This window comes from Protopterus annectens, chromosome 15.part0 (assembly GCF_019279795.1).
Source record: "Protopterus annectens isolate FY-2018-M chromosome 15.part0, PAN1.0, whole genome shotgun sequence".
Lineage (NCBI taxonomy): Eukaryota > Metazoa > Chordata > Ceratodontiformes > Protopteridae > Protopterus > Protopterus annectens.
The window spans coordinates 61,530,319-61,548,338 of NC_056749.1; positions in this window are offsets into that span (position 1 = coordinate 61,530,319).

Genomic DNA, 18,020 nt, shown 5'->3' on the forward strand with positions numbered 1-18,020 from the left:
TTAGAATCAGTGGCGATCTCATTTTCTTAGCTAGCTTTGGAGGATATTATAAGGGATCTCAGCTTCTTACTGAGGCTGACCAGGGAGCTCCCCCACTCATGGGATTTTACTCTTTTTTGCAACAGTTTCTTCCTTCTGTTGTAGAGTTTGTTTATGGTAGGAGGCCACCAGATTGGCTTCCTTTTTTCAGAATTCAGAGGATAGCTTCTTGGTTCTGTTTGGGATAGCATAATCCATGCAGTCATGTAAGTGCTTATAGAGTGCATTTGTGTAGGACTCAGCAGTCGTAACTGTATTGTCCATCTGCATGGGTGTCATGACATTCGCCACTTCTGTCTTAAGAAGCATGAAGTTGGCTTTGGAGAAATGTTTTACTGTGATTTCCTTAATGGGTGGTGGGGTGAGATGTGAATATCTAGGGTGATTAGCTTATGGTCAGATCTGACCAATGAGGAGTTGACTTCAGGTGTGGAACACTGGTCACTCATGTTAGTAATGACTAGGTCTAGGATACTTTTACCCATGGTGGGGGTGTGGATAAGTTGATCCAGGGCATTGGAATTTATGAATTCCAGAAAGCGTTGAGTGAAGGAGTTGGTACATGAGTAGTTTTCTCAGTTAATGATGGGGTTGTTGAAAATTGCCCATTATTAGGGTGTTTGGTTGAACCCTAATATTTTTCAGTATATTAAGAAAAGAGGAGTGGGAATCCTGGGGCATGGTGGGGGATCTGTAGCAAGCTACAATTTGGATTGTGGTTTTGCCCAGAGTTAGTTGCACTTCGATAACCTCGGATGCATTATGCTGAGCAGCTAGCCTGGAGGTGTGGATATCCTTAATGAATATGGACACACCTCCTCCTTTAGTGTTCCGGTCCAGGTTAAATGGCCGAAAAGTGTGGTATGAGTTATAGCCTGGTAATGCAGGGGTGCTCTCTGGAGCCTTGAACCAGGTCTCAGTCACTGCACAGATATCGATGTTCTCCATTTTAAGGAGTGCCTCGAGTGAGTGCATTTTGAGATTTAGACTTCTAGCATTGAGTAGCATTACCCTCAGTTTTTGCTTGCCTGTTCCTGTTAAAGTGGCGAATTTGTCATTTCAACCTTCCCTAAAAAAGGCACTATAGGGGCAGCAAGAGTCTTTGCCAGTATCCCGTATCCCAGGAGTGACAGGTGCAGGCCATCTCTGGCAAAGCATCGTGGTCTGTCTACCATGTTGTTCCAGGTAGACAGATACTGGATCCCCTTAGAATGACACCAGAAGCTTAGCCAATTGCTGAAGTCAGTCATTTTGTCCTTGTACTGCGGTATCATTCTAGCAGGATGCTACTCAGGGCTAGGGTCATACCTGCCTGGGCTACAAGATCGGAGAGCTCATCCATGTCTCTTTTCATGAAGTCCAGGGAGGTACATCTCAGGTCATTGACACCAACATGGACAATGACAGAGTCATATTTGTACTTGTTGTGGAGTGACCTGAGTGCGTGGGTTATGTGGTGGATCCTGGCACCCGACAGGCAGCTGACAGTAACCTCCTTGCTTAGCCTGGTGAGTGGGATATCAGTGTGCCTGACTATAGAGTCACCTATGACTAGTGTGTTGGGTATGTTGTTTTGCCTTATGGGCTGTAGTTGAGTGGCACACTGAGTCTGTGGGCTATGTGTCACTTGGGTTGTGTTGGTGGGGGGAGGTTGCTTGCATTTCTGCTTTGGAGGTCTCTGTTGCTTGAGCAGATTATTATTGAGAGCCTCTGCGAATGTTTTTGTGTTTCTATATGTGGATTTTGGTGGTGTAGGTTTAGTGGGACTATGTGATGAGTGTGGTGTGGTGCAAGTGTTTACCTTCTCTTCTTGACTGTCAAGTTCAGTCTTGGTTGGAGAGAGCTTTACCTCCAGTTTGGCTAGATAAGTGCATCTCTCACAGGTTGTAGTGTTGGATGGTAGGAGGAGAGGGTTGCCTGTGTACATGAGACAATTGCTACATTGCCCCAAGATGCCCAGATTCATCAGATAGACAAGAGAGAACACTGGGAGCTGACCCTTGGACATGCCTGAATAAAAAAACTATTTTCCTCTAGACAAGTGAGGAAAGTGAGTACAAGAGCTGATTTTCTCTAAGCAAGTGAGGAAAGTAAGTACAAAAAATGTTTTCCTCTAGGTAATGAGGAAGGTTGAGTGCTGCAGTAATTTGTAGCTTATTTAGTGCTTACATCAAGTTCTGAACAAGTGCTGAGCACAAATAAGCAAATTCAAGTGCTAAAACTAAGAATCTGAATCTGGATCTTGTTGTAGATAGGCTACCTAGTGCTTACCACTCCAACTGATAAGCTAGAAGGTTTCCCTCCAACAGATAAAGGCTTGGGGGCACAGAAGCTTACAAACAGTCCTGGATACAGCAAATCTGTATCTGGACTAAACTAGTTACAGGGAAGGTAGGAAACAAGCTCAAATGCAGGCTTTTAAACCAGAAAGTTGGAAGAGATGGAAAAACTGCCCAAATACCCAATAAACTACAATTTCTGTACCAGAAACCACTCTTGTGGTAGATAGGCTGCCTGGTGCTTACCTCTCTCACTGATAAGCTTGAAGGCCTCCCTCCAACACAGAAAAGCTTTGGGAGCCCAGAAGCTTACAAAGAGTCCTGGATTCAGCAAATCTGTATCTGGACTAGACTAGTTACAGGAAAGTGGGGAAATGAGCACAAACACGGGCTTTTAAACCAGAAAGCTGATGTGATTCATTCACAGTCAAAGGAGGTTTACAGTCTCAGAAGAAGTACATTCCACTGAGTCACTTTGGCTGCATTTTGTACCGAAGCATCTTATATGTGCCTGAATTGTTTATTGTGATCTGCTATCAGGGACATTGGCATATGACCTCTTTTATGTGCAGCTAATAAATCCCATTTTCATGGGGCTTTTGTTGTTACTGTCTGGTGTTGTACTTGGTTTCAACCTGGGAGCTAGTTGACTTCCACAAAAAAGTCTAAGTAAAACTAATCTCCAGACAATGTCTATTAAGTTTCTTTTTCTGTCAGAAGCAAAACATCTTATATATTTCAGCAGAAATAAATACATGTTTTCAGTTGCAACACACCATGGATACAATGCCATACTTTAAAATGACAAATGCTATGTAGTCAAATTCAGAAGTGTGTAGTACTGCAAGCTGAAAGGAATGAATTGGTTTTCTAACTAAAGAGTAGTCCTTGCACTCTAATGACCACTTACTAAGTTAGTCACTGTCCTTCATCTTTTTTTTTCCTCCAAACATCTTTATTAAATTTTTACATATGACAAAGGCAATCTTATATTTATATAAATGAAAAACATACAAAATGATACTTTAGTTACAGTTTACATCACAAATACAATTGAAGCAACTGTAGTTGCAAACATTACACATCACTTATAAACCATCCAGTCATTGACAGTTAATGATTATATGGCTCATTCAAATTCTGCCTTTTAAATGTCATTCCTGCTCTGCATATATTATTTCCACAACTCCCATTTTTCCTATGTGGTTTGCTCCTTCCTTTTTCTAAAGATCCCAGTTCCAGTTGTTTTATCTCTGTTACTATATTCACTACCTCTAGTATCTCTGTTACTCTGTTCACTACCTCTAGTATCTCTGTTACTCTATTCACTACCTCTAGTATCTCTGTTACTCTATTCACTACCTCTAGTATCTCTGTTACTCTGTTCACTACCTCTAGTATCTCTGTTACTCTATTCACTACCTCTAGTATCTCTGTTACTCTGTTCACTACCTCTAGTATCTCTGTTACTCTGTTCACTACCTCTAGTATCTCTGTTACTCTATTCACTACCTCTAGTATCTCTGTTACTATATTCACTACCTCTAGTATCTCTGTTACTCTGTTCACTACCTCTAGTATCTCTGTTACTCTATTCACTACCTCTAGTATCTCTGTTACTCTATTCACTACCTCTAGTATCTCTGTTACTCTGTTCACTACCTCTAGTATCTCTGTTACTCTATTCACTACCTCTAGTATCCCTGTTACTCTGTTCACTACCTCTAGTAAAGATGTTCTAGACTTTGCTTTCCATTCTCTAATAATTGCCTTTTTGGCAGCCTCAGCAATTCCGATTCTGTAGCATAATTCAAAAAAATCACATCTCCCATCAGTTCAATCTGTTCACCCAGCATCTCTGACAGAGCTGTCTACAGAGAATCCCTAAAGTCTGCCAGCTCATTACACTCCCCAAAAATATGTTCCCAGATACCTCTTTCTTGCCCATCACACCTCCATCATTTGCTATCAAACTGAGGAAAAATACTTTGGTGTCTACTTGGGGTATAAAAATACCTATGTAAACACTTCCAGTCAAAGATCCTAAATCTTCTAGACTTTGTTGCATATTTGGGAGATATACATGTATCCACATTGTCTGTTTGTGAATTGCTTATCCAATCTCTCTTCCCAATCCTTTCTAAGCTCCTCTGATTGATTCTTATAATTATCATGCAATATTTTATATGCTTTACTAATTATTCCTTTTTTAAAGGCAACTTCTGTTCTAGATTCTATTAAAAACTCCACTAGTGCTGGTCTTTCATTTAGGAACCCCCTATTTCTTACTGTTTGCCTATACTCTGATATCAATCCTTGATAGGGAAGGCAATCTCTAACCTTTATTCCAAATAAATTCTTGGCCTCTTCCCATTTTGTTACCCTTCCCTTTCTAGTTGTTTGCTCCCAATACCTTGGTTCCTTTGCCAGTTTTCTCCAAGAAATTCCAGCCCCTCTTGCCTATTATCTGCATCCCTGACCACAGTCATCCCTATCGGCAAAATCTCTTTTCTCAATTCTCATGCTGGTTTGGTTCCTAGAATACTCCCTGCTAATTTATGAATACAATACTCTGTATGATTTTGGTTGTTCTTCTTAAGAGTCTGCATCCAAAACCCAATCTCTCCTTAGTTACCTTAAATTGAATTATAGTTTTCTGCTTGTGCTATGTATAAGAGCCTTAACGGTGTTGCTCTAACCCCCCCCCCCCTCAAATTAGGTAATCCTAGTCCACCTTGTTCTATTGGAAGAATCATATTATCCCACTTGACCCTTGCTGTCTTCCCTTCACAGATAAAATCCTTCAACTCTTTTTTAATTGCTATCTGCAACTTCTCCTCTTGTTGGTAAAAGTATGCCTGACCTGCGTATAAGGCTAAAGGGACCAGAAACATTTTAATGTTTTGTATCTTAGTATCCATATCCATATAACAAAACTTCCAGCTTCTCATTTTTTGTATTATCATCTGTTTAGTCTCTTCCCACATATCCTTAGCTGCCACTACAGAGTCATTTCTAATCAATAGTCCTAAATACTTAATTTTATCATTGCCCCATAAATATGGATATTGTTGGACCAATTCATGTGTGGGTACATAATTTACCACTATTGCCTTTGTTTTAGCTTCATTAATTTTGTATCTTGAGAAGATTTGAAATGGTCTTAAAATGTTCTACAACACTGTAATGTCTCTTTCTGGTTTTGTCATGTATAAAATAGTATCATCTGCAACCAGAGCCAGCTTTTCCTGACTACTATACCAATTATATCCTTGAATTGCTGAGTCCCTTATTTTCTTTGCCAATGGTGCTAAATATAATGCAGACAACAAATGGTAAAGGGTATAACCCTGCCTGGTTCCTCTACTCAAGCAGAAATTATTGGAGAGGACCCCACCCACTTTAATTCGCATCTCCGATCCCTCATATATTCTTCTAATCAACCTTATAATTGAATCAGGGAAAGCAAATGCTTCCATTGCTCTGCTCATGAAGTCACAGTCTTCTCTGTCAAATGCTTTCTCTGCATCAAGACCCACCAATAAAAGTGGTACTTTCTTACTTTCTGCTTCCCTCTGGATCATCAGTGTTCTGATAATATTGTCAAATGTTAGCCTCCCTTCCACAAAACCACACTGAGCCAAGTCTATCCATTTTTGTATCAATTTTGCCATTCTTTTATCCATTATAGACATAAACACTTTATAATCATGGTTTTGTATTGAACTGGGCCTGTAAGAAGCTGGATCGGATGGGTCTTTACCCTCTGTAGGTATTACTGTTGTCATTCTTTTAGCCATTATAGACATAAACACTTTACAATCATGGTTTTGTATTGAACTGGGCCTGTACGAAGCTGGATCGGATGGATCTTTACCCTCTTTAGGTATTACTGTTGCCATTCTTTTAGCCATTGTAGACATGAACATGTTATAATCGTGGTTTTGTATTGAACTGAGCCTGTATGAAGCTGGATCGGATGGATCTTTACCCTCTGTAGGTACTACACCCACCATTTCTTTCTTCCAAGACTGTTGGTGCTTCTCCTCCTCTTAAAATACTGTTAAACAAAACCTTCCAGATCTTTATTAGTTTCTTCCATTCTAACTTTCAAACTTCCACAGGATTCCTGGGGACTTTCTTGTAGATTGGTTATACATAGCCATTTTTATCTCATCCCTTCTCCACTGTCCTTCATCTTGACCAGTAGAATACACTGCATACACCAGTTACTTAGTCTCCATAGCTGCCAAGTTTCTGCATTCAGGAAAAGAAAGAAAACCTGTCCTGCTTTGTATCTCTCTGTTAATTGCTTTGTACTGGCTATACTCTGATTATGTTCTGCCGTAATCTGACCCAATGCCATGAAGTCTGCTGTGCTCAGCTTCACTTTGCTCCCCTACCCTACCCAAATTATCAACCATCCCCTCTTACTATTATTATTGCTATTATACTTCTTACATGCACATTGTGACTCATTCCCTAAACCTCCCCAAACAATCTTACTATCAAACACTCCTCTTTCTTTTTACCTAATTCCCAACTTCCATTTCATCTTTTAGCACCATTTCCAACTACATTTCTCCCTCCCATACTGCTATGTAGTATATTCTTTCATAGTCACATTGGTCCCTAGCAGTACATATCTGTTCTACATTGTATCTTTTATTTTTTCCAAATAATCCCTCACTTCTTCCTATTTAAACTACATCTGCATACTCTAGATTCCAAACCCCTCTATTCCTTAACTCCAGAGAGGATACTAGGACAACCCAAATCTCTTCCTTCATAGATAATATTTATTTCCTGCCTACCTACCTTCTATCAGCTTTCAGACTCCACCACCACCATTAAATATCTTATTACCCTACAAGTGTTTTCCCTTCTTGACCCCTACTTCCCCACTACCTGCCAACAATAACATACAGCTCCATTCACTGAATCATGTTACTCCTCAGCTTATCCTCTGTTCTTTTCCTCCTGCTGGCTGTCTCTCATCCTACCTAACTTTATAATTGCTCAAACATCTCTCCATATCTATCCCAACCACCAATTCATAATTCCTCCCTATGCTCTCAACATATAACATCAAACCAACTTAATGATGCCCTCAGTTTCCTCCAAATATAGACCGATTAACTCCATTTCATCTCAAACCAAACCAAAATTAAGTGGAAAAATACTCCCCCAAAATAATTATCAATAACTCCCCAATATACTAAAATCCTTTTGGGAGGGGAAATTCACCTTAATCCTGGCCCTATCCATCCCAATGAGCATCAAGACAATTCTCTTACACACATTACTCTATCCCTACAATGGTCAACCTCCAACACCAGTAATCTAACTTTTGCTACCATAAATGTTCGAAGCATAAGAACTAACGTTGCTGTACTACATGCCTGCATTACCCAACATAAGCCTGATGTTCTTGCTGTAACTGAAATTTGCCTTAAACCTAGCACAAACTACTCTGAAATTACACTTCCCAGCTATAATGTCACACATAATGACCATATAAAGAGGAAAGGTTTAAGTAATGCTTTAATATTTCCAAACAGCTGCCACATTTCCCCTTAAAACAAACCAAAATCAAAATTCAGTTCAGTAGAGCTTCTTATTACTTTCCTGAAATTAAACAATCACAAACAAATATATATCATTGTTCTGTACATCCCTCCTGGCGAAAATACAGCTATACTGGAAGATATACCCATAACAATTCCACAAGAAAAAATGATACTAGGTGATGTGAATGTCAATTGGTTGGACACAACCTCTAAATCCAGTACACATAGCATGAACTTATTTGGTTTCTGACAGCTAATTAATAGCTGCACACATTATAGCAAAAGATCAAATTCCTTATTAGACAGGCTCCTAGTATCAGACCCTAGCAAATACTCCACCACAGGTACAATCTCACACTCTTTCAGTGTTTGTCTCTCAATCTATACAACCAGACATCTCACACATCCAGTTAAACAGCATGTTTATAAAACAAGATGCAACATTTCTGAGTTCAACCCAAAAATGTTCATTACTAACCTATCATCAGTTAACTGGAATGTCATAAAAAATCTTCCCCTTAGATGATCTTGTAAATAAATTCAGTACAACCCGCCTGAATATCCTACATAGCCTTTCACCTTCTAGAAGGAAAAGGCTTAAAACAAGTAATGCAATTTATTTGACCAAAAGAAAGAGCAGAATACACTGAAGGATAGAAATAAAGTACTCCAGCCAAAAACTGAACCCTATTCCCTCTCCCAGTAGCACACTACTCGAAACCACAATACAGTCCAACTCTTATGTCATAGATAGTACAGCATCTCTAACCAAGGATTCTCCAATGTCTAATCTTAATCTTGTCCAACAGTCATGCATCACCACATTCACTTTCACCTTAAAGCATCCTATATAAAACTACTTTTAAACAAACTTAATGGTCTTCCTTAGCTGAAGACCTTCCAAGCAAGTGCATTAAAATAGCAGCCAATACCATTGCCTATCCTGTCTCAAGCCTTATAAATAAGTCTATGCAGAAATCACACATTCCCTCCCTCTCAAAAAAGTCACACATTATCCCTCTGCATAAAGGAAAAAATTCAACAGACATTGCTAACTTTAGACATATAGCAATTATACCCATGTCCAAAATAGTTCAAAATAAGTGTTAAACCTTCTCCTGCAGGAAGAACTCCCATAGCTTCATAGGTTCATAAGTTCATAGGTAGGTACTAGGCTATCGGCCCTGAGACCTATACAAGCCCATCCAAAAAGGTACCCTGGCTTTTGCCACCCAAGAAAATTATTTTCCTGTGTCACTGTCAAGCAGAGCCACAGAGGTGATTCCCGGGGTGAATTTCCTATTTCCCATCCAATCATCAAGATTTTTCTTGAAGAGTGCTAATGAGGAGCTTTGTTTGCTATAGATAGGTAGTTTATTCCAGAGTATGGGAAGTCTCTGGGACAGGAATCTATCCCTCTGGCATGTTCTGTTTATTGTGGTGACAAGGTTTAGGTCCCTAGAGCATGTAGCTCAGAGGGATTGCGATTTCTTTAAGTGGAGCATGTCCAACAGCTCTGGGTTTGACATACCTTTATATGTTAGGCAGAGATCACCTCTGAGGTGATCCCCCATACAACATGGCTTCTGTCCTTCCCATAGTACTAATGCTGCACATCTAACCTATATAGATACTGTCAAAGCTAGAGATAATAGCAAACCAGTTTCTAGACTTGTCTAAAGCCTTTGACCGTTTGTCACCACAAACGTCTACTTCAAATATCACAAACTCTCTCTTTCAGCCCTCCCTTCTGTGGTAAAAAGCTACCTATCCAGTAGATATCAGTCAGTGAAATGGTACTCCACCTTCTCTCCATACCTCCCAGTCACCTCTGGTGTACCACAAGGCTCTATCCTTCATTCCCTTCTCTTTAACATTCTGACCAGCACCCTCCACACATCCACACAACAGGCCTCCCTAATACAATATGCAGATGACTCCACACTCATTTACACATCTGACAACATGACACATCTCTAAAACATTACTCAGGAAGCTTTAACAGCTACAGAAATGTGGTATAATGGTTAAGCCATTTGCCTTACAGACACAAGGTACAAAGCTTGATTCTCAAAGGGGTAAATGGCTAGGCTTAAAATGGTCCACAAAGGCAGTTAGTCTAGTAAGAACCTATGACCCAACCCTAAAAACACACACTACTACTTCTTTCCCTAAATCCCTCTCACATTAAAAAAATAAATTTAAAGTCCTCTCTCGATAATGCAATTATTGAAGTCACTTCTCATAGCAAATTATTAGGGATAATAGTGGGTGATAATCTTACTTTTGACCTGCATATACAAAATTGCATAAGAAAAACTCATCAAAAACTAGGGATGCTTTATAGAGCCAAAAACTTTCTTACTGACACAACTAAAACTACACATTCCACTACTTCTCTCCTCCCCACACTTCTTTATGGCACTTGAATAACACTGTAACTATGTTGCTAAATTTGTAGCAAATACCCCTTTCAGAACCCACCACTATGTAGCACTAAAAGTCTAAATTGGTTAGAACTATGCCATATGCTAACATCTACACAGCTTCTTATCATCTATAAAATTATACAGAATCCATTTGCTTGTCCAGCACTACATACCATTCTATACAACTATGTTTCCAGTTGGTCATTATGATTCAATGACCAAAAACTCCTGTCTGTCCACAAACCTATCAAATCTACTAGGCATTGTCTGTACTTGTACCATGCTGCTAAGGCCTGGAGCACCTTACCTATATCCATTCCATAATACCCTCCCTCCTATCCTTCAAAACCATTCTGAAAGAACCCGTAGCCAGAAGCTGGCCCTGTTCTTGCTCAAATCAGGATAAACTATATCACTAAATGTGAACAAATAAAATACCTATTCATACTTTACACCACCCTACTCTCCCTTCTTCACTCACTTCCTTACTTCTATCAATTTCTCTCCTACTTCCTTTCTAAATATACCATAAGCCTGAATTTCCCACACTTCATACCAAGATTCCTGTTTATATTATACTAACTTACCTTTAATTTGTCTATAAACTGGCTAAAATTTCTCTAAATGTTAAATCATTGTCATATAACTTGTATCCATTCTTAACCATGTTTTTCATATTATGTCTAATTTGGTATAATTATTTAAAGTGTAGGTTTTTTGTATTAATTTTAAAGATTGTAAAATGATTGTTCTTAAAATGTTTTGTAATACTTTGGAACTTTTTGTCCCAGACTTTCCCAGTAATCAAATGTCAATAAATAAATATATAAATATATGGGGATTCAGAAACATCATGTCTGCAATAGTGGCCACATCAGCACTATTTACATTGTGTGCACAATAAGCCCTAATGCTTAAGACAAATGCATGCTGCCAGGCCATTGTGTACTGTGAGCAGCTGCTCATCATGACTACAGTACAGACCCGCAGCTGCTCATCATGACTACAGTACAGACCCACAGCTGCTCATCATGACTACAGTACAGACCCACAGCTGCTCATCATGACTACAGCACAGACCCACAGCCAGATCATGTTAGACTACCTTGAAGGCAGATTAAAGTATAAGCAGCAGAGATAAACATTTAACATGCATATGTAACTATGGTAGTCATCCCAAGTCCATGTACACAGATGGGAAAACTATGTTGACAATATAATGATCTGATGTACAGCGATATTTAGTCTCACTGGCACAACAGGTATCACTCTTGCCTTTGAGGCAGAAGGCTGTAAGTTCTATTGTCACACTAGGCAGATTGATTACTAACACTGCAGTGCAGCATAGGGTTAGTGCTACACTCCTGAGTGTGCCATCCTTCAGATGAGATGTTAAACCAAGGTCCCATCTGTTTTAGTTGGTGGTAGCTCAGGTGAATGTAAAAGATCCCACAGCACCTCCCACAAAGAGTACATGTTCTGTATTTATTCAAAGACATTATTTACAAAATGTTTACATATTTACAAAGTACTTACATATTTACATGTTTACAAAATTACAATTCTCCATTTCCTCCTTTTTTTTACTTATTATACATTCATGTTGCATTATGTTGAGTTTTTATCCTTATTGGACCCTCACTAATTTTTCCATAATCACCATCTGATTTTGCACAAAATCACTGCCAAAATCCATTTTTTAGAACATTTATATTATTTTGTTTTACTAACAAAGAATAATCAGAGTAAAATAAACAAACAACTATTTGCGTATGTCTACAGTTGTGTAATATATCAATGTAATACAGATTAATAACAGTTAATATTATTCAAGCAAATCTTTAAGTTTTAGCCATGACCTAAAGGAATGAGTAATATTAGATGTTCTTATCCTAATTGTATTTAACTCCCTACTACATACAATTTTGCCATACTAAGAGAGTCAGTACAAGAGAGACCACTTCTACTTTTCCAGTTCTAGGTTATTATTTTCCTAACTATTGCTAGTACAGAACAAAGAAGAGCCACTTGAGTCCCTGGAATTATTTCAGGGACTGGAGTATTAAATAAAACCAGTGACTTGGAAATATTACATCAATCTTACCACAATGCTTGAATAATGTTATTAATTTCCTTTCAAATACCATATGTATCCAATGAGCTGTTACTTCAGAATCACATCTCCAGCATTTGATTTTACTTAATTTATACATAATTGTAACCTTGATACAGTCTTTCAGTTTAAAAAATCTCTACATATTTGTATTATCAACCACTTATTAGAATTGTGATTGTATCTAGACATTAAGTATTCATCAGAGTGTATTGATAGCAATAAATCATACCATTCTAGTGAAAGTGTGAGTTTCTAAGCATTCATTTGTATATGCTACTGGAAAATTTGAAAAGATAAGGTCTTTAATACAATAATGAGATTATATGAATTTTCGGGTTCCTATCAGTTTATTAAATTTTCAGAAACTCAAAATTCATATGGTCAAGAACATATGATCAAATTGTTGACAACCTGACGCTTTTGAATGAAGATCATGGTACAGTGCGGATCAGGAAGTTTACCCTTTTCCATACTGTAGTGTGATATCAGAGTTGGTATATATAATTTGCAAGGGGATGTGGGGGCACACAGGGGAGTCTCAGCCATATGAAATTCAAGTTTCTGAAAACTCGATCATCTGACATTGACCCAAATTATAGAAGAAAGCAAGACTATTATTTATATAGGGAATTTGATTAGAAAAATTGTTTCCATTTAAGCAATAATCTTTTAATAGCCAGAACAAACTATTAGGAAATATTTGCTTATGACAATTAGTAATATGTCTATTTTTATTTAAAAATACCTGATGAATTAGTTTCCATTTCGATTCATATGATGAATTTCTTCACAATGCAGACAGCAGCTGCCCATTCCCTTCAGCTGGTGGTGTATCTCATTTGACCACTGTCCCTGTGAACGGGTTCTCTCTCAGTCCCGCACTTGCTGAATCCTTGGCCATTAAATGCATCTGCAGTGAAGAAACCACCCACAAGGATGCAAGGGCTTTAAACAGAAAATAAGTTACTGTAGGTATCTAGCTATGTTTCCCTCTTAGCCTGTTACTGTAGAAAGTACCTTGTTTAAAGAAGAATTAACTGGCTCTACCCATGGCTAGGGACAGCAGCTGCTCCCCACGCCCATCAGTTGTAAATACGTTCCCCAGTTAAATGTTTTCTTTTTAGTATTAGTAAACCAAGATAAAGCTCTAGGCGAAAAAAAGTAACCCACTAGATACACTGGAATTGCCCACTTGTAAAACAGAATCAAAAAGGTACATAAACTGCCACTTTCTGTCTGTTTCAAACTAGGTATCTACCCAGAAAGGACACAGCTGAAATCAGGTCTATAGCTTGTTAGGGGTTATTAGAATCTAGTGGAAAAAAACAATTTGGCTAATTAGACACTTACTCTGCAGTCTTTAGCTTGGGGGTTCTAGTATCTACCCAGAAAGAACACAGCTGAAATCAGGTCTATAGATTGTTTTTTGCAGTATTTGCTGCTCAGTTTCTCCTGAGTGTGATTTTCTACAAGAACTAACTAATTCACAATACCTGTGACCACTCCCACTTCCCCAATATTGCCCCAGCAAAGTTTTTTTAACCCCCTGGAGTCATCTTGGCTTACTCACAGCAGCTGCCCATTCTCTCCAGCTTGTGTTGTATCTCATTGTAAGTGTTTGAGCTTTGCTTTTTATATCGCAGCTAAGGTCTCTACAAACTCAATTGTTCTATTGCTTTGTTACTGTTAGCATTGCTACTGTTGCAGAACTGGTCTCCTATTTATACAAGTTGTAGACAAAGTGTTACAATGTATAATTTTCCAGTCTGACTTGGTGCTTAGTGTGCTTCATGCTGCTAGCACTTACAGATGCTATAGTATCAAACTGGGTTGCTAGTCCTCATCACTTTTGTTTAGTACCTACTTTTTAGTTAAAATAGACACTAAGCAGTCTGACTGAGTGTTCTGTGATTCATTTTGAAGGAAAGCATAAGTTAAATAAAGAACACTATGGCTAAAAGTCCTGTTTTGCTGCCAAGTCAGAGTGATCCTTACTTGTTTTAACTGCTATACCATGAGAAATATTATAGCAATGTAGATATGTAAATGTCTGTGTTGCGATATAAGTACTGTCATATACAATTGCTGTGATAGGTTACTACTGCTATATCTGTGATAGAACTACCTCTTTAAATTCATGGGCTACCTAAATTATCCAGTACATAACACTAAGTAAGGTGTTTTTTTTTTTTTTGTTTTATTTTTTATGTCAAGAGCTTCATATGCGAATGCATAACAGTTGTCTGAGCCTTTTTTACTAAAGACTTTGTACCTGTGTAAATAGCATAATGTGCTGCTACTCTTAAACCCAATACCCTTCCTGCCTGGGTGATAATTTATTATTTCAGTTACCTTTTACAGCACTTCTCTCTCATTCCCCTTTCAGAGACCTTAATGTAATAATTTTTTCTCTATCTTTTCATTTAGTGACCACTGTGCCTGCGAGCGGGTTCTCTCTCAGTCCCCCACTTGCTGAAACCTTGGCCATTGACCGCATCTGCAGTGAAGAAACCAGCCACAATGACTCAAGGGCTTTAAAAAGAAAATAAGTTACTGTAGGTGTCTAGCTACATTTCCCTCTTAGCCTGCTACTATAGAAATTGCATGGTCTATAGCAGAAATAACTGGCTCACCCACAGCTAGGGACAGCAGCTGCTCCCCACTCCCATCAGCTGTAAATACATTCCCTAGTTAAACTTTTTCTTTTTAGTAAACCATGATAAAGCTCTAGGTGAAAAAAAGGTAACCCAGTAGATACACTCAGATTGCCCCCTTGTAAAATAGAGGCAAAAATGTACTTAAACTGACACTTTTTGTCTACTTCAAACTAGGTATCTACCCAGAAAGGACACGGCTTAAATCAGGTCTATAGATTGTTTTTTGCAGCATTTGATGCTCAATTACTCCTAAGTGTGATTTTCTACAAGAACTAACTACTTCACATTACCTGTGACCACTCGTACCTCCCCTTCTCCATTATTGTCCCATCAAAGTTTCTTTAAACCCCCTGGAGTCATCTTGGCTTACTCACAGCAGCTGCCCATTCCCTTCAGCTTGTGTTGTATCTCATTGTGTTTCAGCTTTACTTTTTATATTGCAGCTAATGTCGCCACAAACACAATTGTTATATTGCTTTGTTACTGTCAGCATTGCTACTGTTGCAGAACTGGTCTCCTATTTATACAAGTTGTAGACAAAGTGTTGCAATGTATCATTTTCCAGTCTGACTTGGTGCTTAGTGTGCTTCATGCTGCTAGCACTTACAGATGCTATAGCATCAAACTGGGTTGCTACTCCTCATCACTTTTGTTTAGTACCTACTTTTTAGTTAAAATAGACACTAAGCAGTCTGACTGAGTGTTCTGTGATTCATTTTGAAGGAAAGCATAAGTTAAATACAGAACACTATGGCTAGAAGTCCTGTTTTTTTGCCAAGTCAGAGTGAACTTATTTGTTTTAACTGCTATACCATGAGAAATATTATAGCAATGTAGATATGTAAATGTCTGTGTTGCGATATAAGTACTGTCATATACAATTGCTGTGATAGGTTACTACTGCTATATCTGTGATAGAACTACCTCTTTAAATTCATGGGCTACCTAAATTATCCAGTACATAACACTAAGTAAGGTGTTTTTTCTTTTTTGTTTGTTTTGTTTTTTATGTCAAGGGCTTCATATGTGAATGCATAACAGTTGTCTGAGCCTTTTTTACTAAAGTCTTTGTACCTGTGTAAATAGCATAATGTGCTGCTACTCTTAAACCCAATACCCTTCCTGCCTGGGTGATAATTTATTATTTCAGTTACCTTTTACAGCACTTCTCTCTCATTCCCCTTTCAGAGACCTTAATGTAATAATTTTTTCTCTATCTTTTCATTTAGTGACCACTGTGCCTGCGAGCGGGTTCTCTCTCAGTCCCCCACTTGCTGAAACCTTGGCCATTGACCACATCTGCAGTGAAGAAACCAGCCACAATGACTCAAGGGCTTTAAAAAGAAAATAAGTTACTGTAGGTGTCTAGCTACATTTCCCTCTTAGCCTGCTACTATAGAAATTGCATGGTCTATAGCAGAAATAACTGGCTCACCCACAGCTAGGGACAGCAGCTGCTCCCCACTCCCATCAGCTGTAAATACATTCCCTAGTTAAACTTTTTCTTTTTAGTAAACCATGATAAAGCTCTAGGCGAAAAAAAGGTAACCCAGTAGATACACTCAGATTGCCCCCTTGTAAAATAGAGGCAAAAATGTACTTAAACTGACACTTTTTGTCTACTTCAAACTAGGTATCTACCCAGAAAGGACACGGCTTAAATCAGGTCTATAGATTGTTTTTTGCAGCATTTGATGCTCAATTACTCCTGAGTGTGATTTTCTACAAGAACTAACTACTTCACATTACCTGTGACCACTCGCACCTCCCCTTCTCCATTATTGTCCCATCAAAGTTTTTAACCCCTGGAGTCATCTTGCCTTACTGACAGCCGCTGCCCATTCCCTTCCGCTTGTGCTGTGTCTCATTGGGTTTCAGCTTTACTTTTATATTGCAGCTAATGTCCACAAACACAATTGTTATATTGCTTTGTTACTGTCAGCATTGCTACTGTTGCAGAACTGGTCTCCTATTTATACAAGTTGTAGACAAAGTGTTGCAATGTATCATTTTCCAGTCTGACTTGGTGCTTAGTGTGCTTCATGCTGCTAGCACTTACAGATGCTATAGCATCAAACTGGGTTGCTACTCCTCATCACTTTTGTTTAGTACCTACTTTTTAGTTAAAATAGACACTAAGCAGTCTGACTGAGTGTTCTGTGATTCATTTTGAAGGAAAGCATAAGTTAAATACAGAACACTATGGCTAGAAGTCCTGTTTTTTTGCCAAGTCAGAGTGATCCTTACTTGTTTTAACTGCTATACCATGAGAAATATTATAGCAATGTAGATATGTAAATGTCTGTGTTGCGATATTTAAGTACTGTCATATACAATTGCTGTGATAGGTTACTACTGCTATATCTGTGATAGAACTACCTCTTTAAATTCATGGGCTACCTAAATTATCCAGTACATAACACTAAGTAAGGTGTTTTTTCTTTTTTGTTTGTTTTGTTTTTTATGTCAAGGGCTTCATATGTGAATGCATAACAGTTGTCTGAGCCTTTTTTACTAAAGTCTTTGTACCTGTGTAAATAGCATAATGTGCTGCTACTCTTAAACCCAATACCCTTCCTGCCTGGGTGATAATTTATTATTTCAGTTACCTTTTACAGCACTTCTCTCTCATTCCCCTTTCAGAGACCTTACAGTAATAATTCCTTTTTCTCCATATTTTCATTTAGTGGCCAATGTCCTTGCAAATGGGAACGCTCTCAGTCTCCCACTTGCTGAATCCTTGGACATTGACTGCTTCTGCAGTGAAGAAACCAGCTACAAGGACTCAAGGGCTTTAAAAAGAAAATAAGTTACTATAGGTGCCTAGCTATGTTTCCCTCTTAGCCTGCCTCTGTAAAAATTACCTGGTCTAAAGCAGAAATAACTGTCTCTACCCATGGCTAGGGAAAGCAGCTACTCCCCACCCCATC